Below are 10232 nucleotides of genomic sequence, written 5' to 3'. Positions count from 1 at the left end.
CATGAACAGAGGGACTGAAATTTGAAGACATATTGTATTATGAACTATGTAATTTGTTTTGCATCTGTTTTTCCAAGAAATTTTTGTCTCCCAAGGGGCAGGGCACAAGTCATAATTATAAAGAAAGGATTAACCCTTCAACTGTCCAAATGTAGATCTACGTTCACACGCATAGCACTCCAAACGTAGATCTATGTTCGATTTTACGTTGTTTCTCAAGTAAAAAAACGTAGATATACGTTCGGAGCGCTACGCATGTAAACATAGATCTGTGTTTGGACAGTTTAACCCTTTGACTGTCGCGGCCGTATATATACGTTTGCGAGGTACCGTGTTTGACGTATATATACTCATAAATTCTAGCGGCTTCAAATCAGGCAGGAGAAAGCTAGTAGGCCCACATGTGAGAGAATGGGTCTGTGTGGTCAGTGTGCACCACATAAAAAAAATCCTGGAGCACGCAGTGCATAATGAGAAAAAAAAAACTCCGACCGTTTTTTTTAATTAAAATGCCGACTTTGTGGTCTATTTTCGTATAGTATTTGTGGTTGTATTCTCGTTTTCTTGGTCTCATTTGATAGAATGGAAACTATCTTATAGAAATGGAGGTGATTTTGATTAATTTTACTATAAAAAGAACCTGGAAATGGAGCACAAAGTACAGGAAATGTTTGATTTTTGCCGATGTTCAAAAGTATACAAATGATGTCATTGTCCAATAAATGTCCAAATAGCCATTCTAATACGCAGTCATGAATGGGTTGATGTAATTTTTACAATTATTACAGTATTGCAGTAGTCTGCATAACAGTAAATCTTCTATTTTTTGTTTGAATAAAATTTCAAAATAAAAAGCAAGAGTAATATCACAGGGACCTGGAGACATGACTGATGAACAAAGAAAATGTTATTTTAGAGCCAGGAATGTCTGCATTGTTCATTCTGGACCTTATTTTGAAATTGTCGTATTTTTTAATTTTCGTGAAATTGGCCAAATTGCAAATTTCTGACCATGTTATTGGGTAGTTGAAATCGGTAAATGGGCAGTTTCTTGTACTCAATCGATAGAAAAAATAGAGTTCTGAAGAAATAGTTATGAGTTTGGTTGACTGGAATAACGGAATTAGCCGAAAATAGGGCTCAAAGTGGGCGAAATTGCCGATTTTTAAATATCGCCGAAGTCGCTAACTTCGCGAGAGCGTAATTCCGTCAGTTTTCCATCAAATTTCGTTTTTTTGGTGTCTTTACAATCGGGAAAAGATTCTCTATCATTTCATAAGAAAAAATAATTTTTTTTTTTTTCGAAAATTTTGCGACACCAGAAGCAACTTCAGGATTTGGCCCTTCGACAGTCAAAGGGTTAAGGGTTAAGCCTTTGCCATGGTACATTACTAAGTGATGTATTGAACTCTTGCCTTATGTTATTTAGGAATTAAAAATTTTCTTATTTTTCTTTTACTAGTTTTGCATTTACAAATATGTTAATTGTACATGCTTCAGTTAATCTAGCTGCAATAATTTCTTTTAAACGTGCTGAGTTAGTATGCAAAATTTTGTTGAAGAGTTTTTTTTTTTTTTTTTTTTTTTAGCAGTTGGTGTCATGGTGTTGATACAAATCAGACCAGCAAACTAGAGATTGTAGGCCAGTTTGATTACTTTTTTTTATGCAAAAACCATTTTGCTGGTTTGATTGAGGATATCATGTCATCACAAGGCATTTTTGTGTTTAATAATAGAAACAAATTATAATTGTTGCATTTTGCCATACTTTTTATTGTGTTGCTTGTAAATGTTTCTTATTGAAGGTTTTGGAAAAATGTGCTGATCTTCATTAGTAATACACTAGCTCTTTGTTACGAGGGAAATGTTGCTGCAGTATAAGTGCTGGAATGTAGGTTTTTGGGGGTACAAAAAGAATTTTGAGTAAATGAATTATAGTTGTAAATATAGAATATTATGTAAATTATTGGCAGTTTGGAGGGATATGTTGTGTATCTTTATACGTATATGCTTCTAAACTGTTGTATTCTGAGCACCTCTGCAAAAGCAGTGATAATGTGTGAGTGTGGTGAAAGTGTTGAATGATGATGAAAGTATTTTCTTTTTGGGGATTTTCTTTCTTTTTTGGGTCACCCTGCCTCGGTGGGAGACGACCAACTTGTTGAAAAAAAAAAAAAATGTAAATTATTGAATATAAAAATATATATGTTGATTTCTTTCTTTTTCTTTAACATGCCTTCTACTTATCAAATTACACTGCTTCATTGTAATATGTACTGCACATGCCATCTATTGATATGTTTCTTTGGAGGCAAAAAAAGGGAATGTACCATAGTATAGTGGTATCAACATGTACATGGGTGTGAAGCATGGGTTTTAAATATTTCAGTGAGAGGGAGACTGGAGGCAGTAGAGCTGTCATGTCTGTAGGCAATGTGTCGTGTGAATATTATGCAAAGAATTCGTAGTTTAGAGATTAGAAGATGCAAGGTTACCAAAAGTATTATCCAGAGGGCTGAGGAAGGGTTGTTGAGGTGTTTGGACAGTTAGATAGGATGAAGCAAAATAGGTTGACTTGGAGGGTGTATAAATCTGTAATGGAGGGAAGGAGGAGTACGGGTTGTCCTAGGAAAGGTTTGGGGAGGGGGTTAAAGGTTTTGTGGGTGAGGAGCTTGGACATCCAACAAATGTGTGAGCACGTTAGGAGTGTGCTAAGACAAGTGGTTTTTGCGACTTGAGATGCTGTTGGTGTGAGCAGGGTAACAAGGGATCACTGTATATTTACATATTTATTATGAGGCTAAATCTGTGGGGGCCACACAGCATGGTGAGTAGTGAAGGCTCAATGTGCTACCTACTTGTGCTCAGTAGAAGTAGTAATTAGTATCAAAGTTAAATTTTTTTCATTATAATTTATTTTATGATCACATCTCTCATTTCTTAGGACACTTTCCCCTCCCTCCATAGTAGTTCCTTTATGTACATGGTGGGGTTTGTGATCCTCATTGTATTAATGTTGGTAGAATTACTGACAGTATGTAAAGTAAAAGGACACAAGTGCAACTACTGTGACATTTTATTGGCTTGATAAAGCTCCTGGAGAACGAAATGTTGCCACAATAAAATGTCACAGTAGTTGCACTTGTGTCCTTTTACTTTGTGATCCTCATTGTTGTGGCTGTGCTGGGTGGGCTTCAGGTCCCTTGGATTCCTCGGGGTGGCCACAATCATGATGACTCTTTTACTCCTTGTTTCTGCTTGCATCGAGGTGAAACCTCCCCGTGGGACTGCGGTTCTCAGGTTGCCAGCACGCCTCTATAGTAAGGGAAGAAATCAGATTGGAGGTTCACTGGAAGCTTTGCTGGATCATTCAACTGGGCATCTTGCATAACTGTCCATTGTGGTGGGGCAGTGTATTTGATTAGGGCCAAGGCAGCATCCAAGAGTGGGCACTCCTTTCAGCCCAATAGGTGCCTTGTAGTCCTCTGTTGGTTACCCACATATACTTCTCTGCTAGCACTGGAGTTGTTAAAATTCATGGTGGTTGAGGAAATGTCAAGTTAAAGTTTAATTATTATTGTTTTTTAAGTATTGTTAATGATGGCTCTGCACTCTCTAACTACGACTGACTTCCTCTGACTGCTGAGGATATTTGAAAGTCATCCTTGCAATACCTGACAACATTCATCTCACTACAATCAAAACAATTTCTGCTATTTTAGATCCAATACCTGATACTTCTCAATTTCTTTCTCACTATTGTCATAAGTCTTCCATTTTGGGTTACATTACTGTTACATAAGGCCCACCCACCTGGTAAAAAAAATTACACTGTGTAGTGAAGCTTCAGATGTGCTATGTGAACATAAAGTTAACCAAACAATTTTGACAACAGCTGGCACCAAGGTCACTTTCCATAATGAGCACAATAGGGTATGTGTAGTGCCAGTTAATGATGCTATTCAAGTGGACAACTTAACAAAACTACAAACTGTGAACAGCCTGTTACAGGTCTCATACAAACTCACTTTAACACATGCTGTGGAACAGCTATCCTTCCTCGTTTGACTGTCCATCAGCGAGCATTTATTGAGTACATAGACAATATTTTCCAGGAACTAAAACTGCAACACTCACTCATCCTTAATGCAAACATTTTTGTTTATCCTTTTCCCTCAATTAAAAAAAATTAAACCTCAGAAGGTACCATCCAAGAAAAAAAAATGTGAGAAAATGGGATAAAGTCACACCAGGGACAAGCATACAACAGTCCACATTACAGTCAGTACTGGCAAGTCTTATATATATTAAGAGCCATATTGCAAGATGCTGCAGTGGGGAGGAGGCTGGAGGCAGTGGAGATGTTGTGTTCAAGAGCAGTGTGTGGTGTAAATATTATGCAGAGATTTCATAGTGTGGAAATTAGGAGAAGGTGTGGAGTTATTAAAGGTATTAGTCAGAGGGCTGAAGAGGGGTTGTTGAGGTGGTTTGGTCATTTAGAGAGAATGGAACAAAGTAGAATGACTTGGAGAGCATATAAATCTACGGAAATTAAGGCGGGGTAGGGGTCGTCCTCGAGAAGATTGGAGGGAGGGGGTAAGAGAGGTTTTGTGGGCGAGGGGCTTGGACTAATAGGCATGCATGTGTTAGGAGTGAATGGAGATGAACGGTTTTTGGGACCTAATGAGCTGTTGGAGTGTGAGCAGGGTAATATTTTGTGAAGGGATTCAGGGAAACCGGTAAGTCAGACTTGAGTCCTGGAAATGAGAAGTACAATGCCCACACTGTAAAGGAGTAGTTTGGGATATTGGCAGTTTGGAGGGACATCTAAACAGTCATATCTGAGCACCCCTGCAAAGGCAGTGATTTCGTATGAGTGATGGTGAAAGTGTTGAATTATGAAAGTTTTTTTCTTTTTGGGTTTTTCTTTCTTTTTGGGTCACCCTGCCTCGGTGGGAAGTGGCTGACGTGTTCAAAAAGAAAAAAAATTACAAGGTGGGACAGTACCAAAGGTACTAATAATGTCAACACTAAGCCCAAGCATTGCATTTTCTTTTTTTTATTTGTCAACACTCAGAGCTTGAATCTAATCAATAAAAATAAAGTAAATGCTATGTCTGGAGCATTCACAAAACACACAATGGATGTTTTGGACAGTCTGTGTATATAGCCAGACTCAAGTTCAGCAAATAGGTTTCCTGAATCCCTTCAGAAATGTTATCTGCTCACGCTTCAACGGCACTTCACGCCATAAAACCCGATTGCCTCCATTCACTTTGTTTGGTCTCTGTACACTTGATGTAGGTGTTGGTCTCAATGTGTTTGGTATTTACATTGTTGAGGTGGTTTGGACAGTACTGTATAGAGAAGGTGAAGCAACTACAATGACTAGGAGGGAGTACAAATTTAGGGTGGAGGGAAGGAGGGGTATAGGTCATCCAAGGAGAGGCTAGATGGAGGGGGTAAAGATGGTTAGACATCCAACAGGCCTGTGTTGAGTGCATTACATACAAATCTTCTCAAGGGAGGTTCCTTGATGCTGGTGAAGGGCTCATGATCTAGGGAATTGGATCTGTGCTCCAATTCTCTGAATTAAGCCTGAATGTCTTCCATTTCCCCCTTCCTTGAGTACTGTATAATCCCTGCAGGTTTAGCACTTCCCATTATAATAATTCCACACAAATGAGTGAAGGCAAGCAGTTTTTATGATGTCCCATTGAAGTGTGAACAAGGTAACATTTAGGAAGAGATTCAGAGAAACCTGAATCCTTCAGGTGGGAAGTATAATGCCTTCATTCTGAAGGAAGGAGTGGGTTTATGTCGGTTTAGAGAGTCACCTGAACCATGATATTCACACAAAATTGCAAACATAGAAAATGTACAGAGCCTTCACAACATGTATAAACTCAGTCAAGTACCTCAAACTGCACTTGGAACAAATATATGGGAGAGAGATGATAATCTACACCTGGAAGATTCTGGAGGGAGTGGTTCAAAATCTGCACACCAAAATCGCTACATATGAAAACAAGAATAGGCTGGCAGACAGTGCAGCATACCTCCAGTGAAAATCAGGGAAGAGATGACTACACTGAGACAGAACTCGGTAAGTGTAAAGGGACAACGACACTTTAACACCCTTCTTACATAAGTGGAATTAACAATAAACCCCTTGCTATCTTAGTTATGATGATAATAATAGGCTTAGGCTATGTCACATTTCTAGCAAGCACAAAAGTTTTATTTTCTTGGGTCCCTGGACATGGAATTCAGGGCATCAAATGTGCAGACTCAGTCGCCTGGTCAGCTACCAAAGACCTCATTTTATCCTCTTCTTGCCTCTTCAAGGGGGGCTCCTTGGTGCAATGAAGAGGCTATCAGTCTGAGGAATTAGACCTTTTGGTCTTCTTCCTCAGACTGAACCTAATTACCTCCAATCCCCCCTTCCCCATCCCATCCTCTCCATCACCCCTTTCCCTTTCCTCTTCCTCTCCCCATCCCTCCACTTACCCTTTTCTGTTCCTGCCTTTGAGGTTCTTCCCTCAGGGTTTGTAGTTCCTATAACTGAGAAGCAGTTCCAGGGTCCATCTCCTTCTGTTGAGGTCCTTGGTGGTAGTGTAGTTTGCCATGGAATCTGGATCATCTAGAGATCCCGATCCCACTCTGGTCTACCGGGGGGGAAGGGGAAGCTTCGGGTGTCTTTCAGGTGACGGGTGTATCTCTGGAGGCTGCCTGTCGGATTCCAGGTGGTGGCGGCCAAAAGAGATATGCTTTGTGGCAGGTTTCTGACTGCATGTCCACCGAGGTGGCTCGGTAGATGTGAGGTTGCTATCCCTGATTGCTGGTTTACTGGCTTCAAAGGTAGGGTATGGCACGGGTTCCATGCCGCATCTGCACTACCAGCTATACTGAGGTTGTCCTCTTGGGCACAGAAGGGAAGATTTGCAGTCCTTTTTCCCTGGGAGCTGGCCCTCCACACTCCCCCCTTTTCCTTTCTTTCTTTGTTTTCTTTTTTTCTTAAAAAAAAAAGAAAGAGAGACTTACCATGGGGTCCCAAGTCCATGTACCTCCTCTCGTGGGCCCTTTCCTGTAACAGCACCCTTTGACAGCCCTGCCTTTTTACCAGACCATTCTTCGGACGTTTCTACTGCCATGGTATCTTCTCTGGGTGACATTTTGTCCCACGCTCCGATACAGAGGTTCAACCTGACTCCTTTGACACCTCTGACTTTGCTTCTGGCTTCTCCCCATATGGTGCAACGGTTTTCGGATCACATGCCCACCTCAACACGGACCACCTCTGGTCCTGTATCTAAACGACCATGACCTTCTTCTGATGACATTATTTCGACTAACTCATTCTACTCAGAAAAGACCAACACGACAATTACTTCCTTTACTAAGCATTATACTACACAATGGACAAAGCTTTTCACTCTACAACTGACTTCTTCAGAATATCTTTCTGATCATAGTATCAGCAAGGTGCTCCTACACCATGTTGGTCGTAATATTCTGTTTCATGATGCTTCTTGCTCTCTTTTTCTTAATCAATTCAAGTCTCATTCTCATGCAATCGCAGTGTGCACCGATAGTTCCAAGTTTTCTGATGGTGTCGAATTTGCTGCAGTGTTTCTAGACAGTGTCATACGAGGGCATTTATTAACCTCGGCTAGCATTTTTACAGCTGAATTGTATGCAATTCTCGTAGCACTTATCTGTATTGCATCTATGCCTGTGTCACCATTTGTGGTATTTTTAGACTCCCTTAGTGCTTTGCAGGCTATACGAAAATTTGATTCATCTCATCCCCTGGTTCTTAGTATCCAGCTTTGGTTATGCCGTATCTCTAGCAAGTACAAAGATATTGTTTTTTTGCTGGGTCCCTGATCATGTTGATGTACAGGGCAATTAACAGGCAGACACTGCTGTGTGGTCAGTAGTACATGACCTCCCAGTTTCATATGGATTATTTTGCTGTGATTTCTAACCATCCTTCGCAAGCATTGGCAACAACGTTGGTCTGATCTGCTACATAACAAATTGCATTCTATTAAGCCAAGTATTGCTTTCTGACCGTCTTCTTGTCATCACTGTCGAGGCTGGGAGACTACACTCTCCCATCTTCACATCGGCCACACTCATCTTACTCACAGGTATCTTATGGAGAGGCGCCCTGTTCCTCTCTCTGAGAATTGTCAAGTTCCAGTCTCTGTTAGCCATATTCTGTTGGACTGCACACTGTCAACAAGCAAGCAGAATTTACCTCAGATGTCGTCACTGCTCTACTGCCCTTACTTTATCTTCCCTTCTTGCTGATGGACCCTCCTTTAACCCAGATTCTCTCATTAACTTTTTGGCAGCAACTGATTTACTGCACAAACTTTGATGATGATGTCTCTAGCCCTTTCTACCTCTAACTCTTGTTACCCAATACCCCTACACCCTTCCCTGCACTGTATGACCCTTGTAGGTTTAGCGCTTCTTTATTATAATATCCTCTTCGTGGATTGAACCTGAAACATCCTCATTTCCCAAGCGCTGCATGATCCCCGTGGGTTTAGCGCTTCCATCATAAATACAATTATTATCAACACCTCCAGATTTCCCCATAGAGGCATTCCTTGAACTATTTTTGAGTGCTCTCTCAGCGAAGCAACCTCTAGCAACAACATTGGTCCGCATTGGACAAGAACTATTTTTTTTTCTATCAAGCCACGTGACTCTTGCGAGTTTAGGTTTAGTTTTGGTAATATAATGTCAAACCAAGTTCAGGATTCTATCCATCTTTCTACTACTGTAGGGTTTGGGAGACTATGCTTTCAAGTCAAGCTTATGTGTATGGCACTTTACTCGCGGATTTCACATGGAGAAACAACCGGCACCACAGTCAGGACTATCACCTCTGTGTGTTCAGCATATCTTGCTTATCAAAGTGCACATAGGGTCTACTAATGACATCTAAATCATACCAACCCACTCACTGGCCCTGTTGAAAAGTCCTACCTATGATCCAGACACTGACTTTAATTGGAAATAACCTTATTACACAATTTTACTTACACTAACCCCTAAACTTTACACACCCCTACCTAACATATTCTTAACTTAAGCACATTTCTACTTTCACATCATTCCCGCGGCGATGTATAACCCTTACTGATTTAGTGCTTAATGTCCCCTCAAGGAAGGTTCCTTGATGTTGGTGAGGGGCTCTTGATTTAGGGAATTGGATCTGTGCTCCAGTTCCCCGAATTAAGCCTGAATACCTTCCACATCTCCCCCCAGGCGCTGTATAATCCTCCGGGTTTAGCGCTTCCCCTTGATTATAATAATAATAATAGTGCTTAATGTGATGATAATGTGGTATACATGTTAGACTGCGGGCATCATGTACCAACAACCTGATCGATCAGGCCAGCAACCTCAGAAAGCAACTACAGGTAACTAAAATGAAGACTGAGACCAATATATTTTTGATTTTATGTCTTAAGGTGCTGTATAGTCCTTGTGGCTTAGCGCTTCTTTTTGATTATAATAATAATATGTCTTAAGGCTTCCGTTTCTTTTTAAATCCTTTTATTTATTTTAAGTTATTTTAGGCTGTTCAAGTTCAAGCTACATAATCTATTAAAATGCATATTGATAATTAAGCAAATTAACAAAAAAACAAAATAAAAAAAGACCTCAGTGTGTTTGGCATTGAAGTGGTGAAGAAAAAACAATTTTCAAATGCAAACGTTTACAGTATATATCTGGGGGTGAGAGGAGGAGGAGGAGGTGGGTGAGGGAGTGAAGCCATTAAGTCAGTGTTAAGAAGTCACCCTTAGCTTTCTCCAAGGATTTACCAAGAGTGTGAGAGGCTTCTGGCTCTCCCGATGCCTCCTGGAGGGTCAACGCCCCCGCGACCTGGTCCATCACGAGGCCTCTCGCTGAATCAGAGCCTGATGAACCAGGCTGTTGCTACTAAGTGCACATAAACCGACATACGAACCACAGCCCGGCTGGTCAGGTATTGACTTTGGGTGCCTGTCCAGCTCCCTCTTGAAGACAGGGGTCTATTGGTATTCCTTATGTATGCTGGGAGGCAATTGAACAATTCTTAACCTTGACATAATTTGTGTTGCCTCTTAGCGTACTCATGGCGCCCCTACAATACTCTCTAACGGTAGGCTGTTTGATCAGAATTTGTTTTATACTCCGCCCCTTTCTTATTTCCTCGAGTTTTCCAT

General features: G+C 40.7%; 1 protein-coding gene across 1 annotated transcript in view; it reads left to right on the top strand.

The window, feature by feature from the left end:
• The first annotated feature begins 9795 nt into the window (after positions 1–9795).
• LOC128684885 (phospholipase ABHD3) overlaps positions 9796–10232 on the top strand; it is a 67744-nt gene continuing 67307 nt past the window's right edge. Inside the window, exon 1 of the mRNA XM_053771211.2 lies at positions 9796–10012. The gene's annotated coding sequence lies outside the window, so the exon portion shown is untranslated. The remainder of the gene's footprint in view (positions 10013–10232) is intronic.

This window comes from Cherax quadricarinatus, chromosome 5 (genome assembly GCF_038502225.1).
Source record: "Cherax quadricarinatus isolate ZL_2023a chromosome 5, ASM3850222v1, whole genome shotgun sequence".
NCBI lineage: Eukaryota > Metazoa > Arthropoda > Malacostraca > Decapoda > Parastacidae > Cherax > Cherax quadricarinatus.
This window is presented reverse-complemented; position numbering and strand designations above follow the sequence as displayed.